Below are 3,636 nucleotides of genomic sequence, written 5' to 3'. Positions count from 1 at the left end.
GCTTCGTTTGATCAATTGATTTTCATCTATTTCTTTTATCCTTGATCTTGTGTTGATTAATTAGAGGCAATCTACTTTGGTTGCTATTCAACGGTTGATACTAAATTAATCTTCCCGTGTTTTATTTCGTGTTTGGGAACTCGAAGAAGAAAAACAAACAAAAGGGAGAAATTCGTTTTACTACTCCTACATCAGGTCAGTTCACGATTTCGCGGATTCCCGGAGATTGAACCGTCGGATCGTCGCGATTTTTGGACAGGAGCTTCTAGACATATTCTTCCACGTTTCCACCGAAGGGATTGTCGTTCGGAGGTCTGGAAGGTCTGTTTCGGATAGGGGCAGATTGGTAGACAGTTTCTATCTCTTTTGAAGTTGTGGGCACTTCGTTTGCAACGGTAGATAGAACTTCTAAAAGGTATTTCTTCTTATCCTTCTTTATATGAAATAACGGTTAACGGATCTTGTGGTTAAATGGAAATAGGTTAAAACTTTTATATTTCCGCTGCTATACCTTAGCCTAATTTCCAACAAGATCATCAAATAAATAAAATTCAATGTTAAGACATGAATTGGTATTATTATTATTGGACAATAAGTTATATTAATTAGTCTTAAACGGTGGCGGAGTCGGGAATCTATATCCGGGGACCTAACGTTGGAAGTAATTTTTTGAAGTACAGCTCGTAAGGGTTGGGTAAAATTTTTTTAGCCTCCAGTACACTAAAAAATTATAATATTTTTACACTTTTTTATTTTTAGTTATGAATTAATTATAATTTTCATAAACTTTAATTCAAAAATTAAATTATTTGAGTCTCAAAAGTAAGAATTTGAATTTTTTTATGAAAAAAAAGATATAATAACAAAAAAACTTTATGATTTTGATATGTTGGCTAATATTTTTACATTTTTTTTTTATTTTTAGCTATAAATTATTTATAATTTTCATAAATTTAATTCAGAAATTAAGTTATTTGAGTCTCAAAAGTAAACCATTTGAGATTTTTTTGGCATAAAATATCCTGAGGCCCATGATCTTTTATTGTTTAGTGCATTAAGCCATCAATCATTTATTTAGACACATTGAGCCCCTGATCTTTCATTGTTTGGTCTATTAAGCTCTCGATCTTTTATTTAGACACATTGAGCCATTGATCTTTCATATATGGGTGTATTAGACCATTTTGTAAATCAAGTCATATATATGTGTATTAAGAGTCTGTTTGATTAGGTTTATATACCGCAACGTTTAACATTTTCTCTAGAAACTGCAACATTTTAAAGTTTTTCAAAAGCTCTTTTTTAGAGCTTTTCATGAACAACTGTTTATAGTTACTTGTTATTGATAAAATTATCCTTCTTATTTCCACAAAATGTGTTTCTTTTTTAACATTATTTTTATTTTTAGAACATAATTATCGAAAAACAAGGTTTTGTTATGTTTAATAAATTTTTTATTTAAATTATTTTTATTAATTTGTATAATACATTTTTTATTGGCTTAAAGCACTTTTTGGCCCCTGACCTATCCAAAATTTGTACATTTGGCCTCTGACCTATTATTTGGTCATATTTGCCCCATAACCTATCAAATTAGATAAAATCCAACCCATATTGAATGAAAAATTAACTCTGTTGGAAAATTAACGGCAGTAACCAATACAAAAATGACACATGACACATAAATAAAATTAGTTTTCACTCTATCGGAACACTAGAAAAAGTTTTTAGGATGATTTTTTTACTGTGTAAAATAGTTACGTTGCCATCTCCAGTTGAAAACTAATTTTATTATGTGTCATGTGTCGTTTTTGGATTGGTTACTGCCGTTAATTTTCCAACAGAGTTAATTTTTCATGCAATATGGGTTGGATTTTATCTAATTTGATAGGTTAGGGGGCAAATATGACCAAATAATAGGTCAGAGGCCAAATGCACAAATTTTGGATAGGTCAGAGGCCAAAAAGTGCTTTAAACCTTTTTTATTTTATAATTTATTTGTTGATTAATTTAAAACATGTCCATATTAGACATTTTAAATACTAACGGCAACAATTCAGTATAATTTTACCACACACTAATAATTAAACAGCTAATAACAAACAACCAACAACAACAACAAACAGCTTACTACAACCACAAACAACTAATATCAATAACAATATCTATTAGCTAACAGTTGAATCAAACAGAGTCTTAATACACTGGTGCCTTTTATGCTTACTTTGTTTTTGACAAAGTAAATGTTACTTGTCAAAAACAAAGTAAGCATAGCCTAACCCTTAATACACTTATATATGAATTGATTTAAGGAAGGGCTTAATACACCCATATATGAAAGATCAAGGGCTCAATGTGTCTAAATGAAAGATCGCTGGCTTAATACATCAAACAATAAAAGACGAAGAGCCTCAGGATGTTTTTTGCCTTTTTTTTATGAAAAAGAGATATAATAGAAAAAAAAAATTAAGCCTTCAGCATGCTAAAAACTTTATGATTTTGATATGTTGAGCTGGGTAAAATGCTTTTAGCCTCCAGCACACTAAAAAAAATTATAATATTTTTACACTTTTTTATTTTTAGTTATGATTTTCATAAAATTTAATTTAGAAATTAAGTTATTTGATTCTCAAACGTTAGAATTTGAATTTTTTTTTATGAAAAAGAGATAATAGAAAAAAAAAATTTAACCTTCAGCACGCTAAAACTTTATGATTTTAATATGTTGACTAACATTTTTACATTTTTTTTTAATTTTTAGCTATAAATTATTTATAATTGTCATAAAATTTAATTTAAAAATTAAGTTATTTGAATCTCAAAAGTAAAACATTTGATATTATTTTTTTTTATGAAAAAGAGATATAATAGAAAAAAAAAATTAACCTTCGGCATGCTAAAACTTTATGATTTTGATATGTTGGCTAACATTTTTACACTTTGATTTTCAGCTATAAATTATTTATAATTTTCATAAAATTTAATTCAGAAAAACTAAACCACTATTCGGGATGGCTAAATGGGAAAAACTAACGATACTCAAAGGCGGAGCCGGTAGGCCCCCGGGCCCTGAGCTGGCTCCGTCCTTGGTCTTAAGTGGGTGCTAATTAAGTCAATAAAGCAAAATGAAGTCATTGAAAAATAATAATCATAATCCAAGCAAAATGCCTATACCAAATTCATTTCAGTACCATGTCCAACTATAAACAAACTTTTTTAACAACAAACTCGCTTTGAATCTATAATCTGATATATATACCTTGCTCAATGCCTGCCTTGAAGCGAGCATCAAAACCCGTCTCCTATAACGAGCATTTGCTTTGTCCACAAATTCATCATACAATTGGTCTACTCAATCATCAAAACAACACATCAATACTGTAAACCCAAAATCCATCATGTGGTTAAACTAATAATGGCGCAACAAACTACTCCATCTAGGACTAAACATTCCGATAAAATCTACGGAACATTTTACACTAAATAAATAGTAATGAACATAATACGCCAGAAGCCTAATTAAATCCTCAACAACGTATTGAAGATACTGAAAATACAACGCTTACATGCTTGCCACATCACATAAACAATGGTAACAAACAATACCCTTCTGAACCGAGCAAGAAAACTCTTACC

This window comes from Euphorbia lathyris, chromosome 4, assembly GCF_963576675.1.
Source record: "Euphorbia lathyris chromosome 4, ddEupLath1.1, whole genome shotgun sequence".
In the NCBI taxonomy this organism is placed as follows: domain Eukaryota; kingdom Viridiplantae; phylum Streptophyta; class Magnoliopsida; order Malpighiales; family Euphorbiaceae; genus Euphorbia; species Euphorbia lathyris.
The sequence above is the reverse complement of the archived record's forward strand: the minus strand, read 5'-3'. Positions refer to the sequence as shown.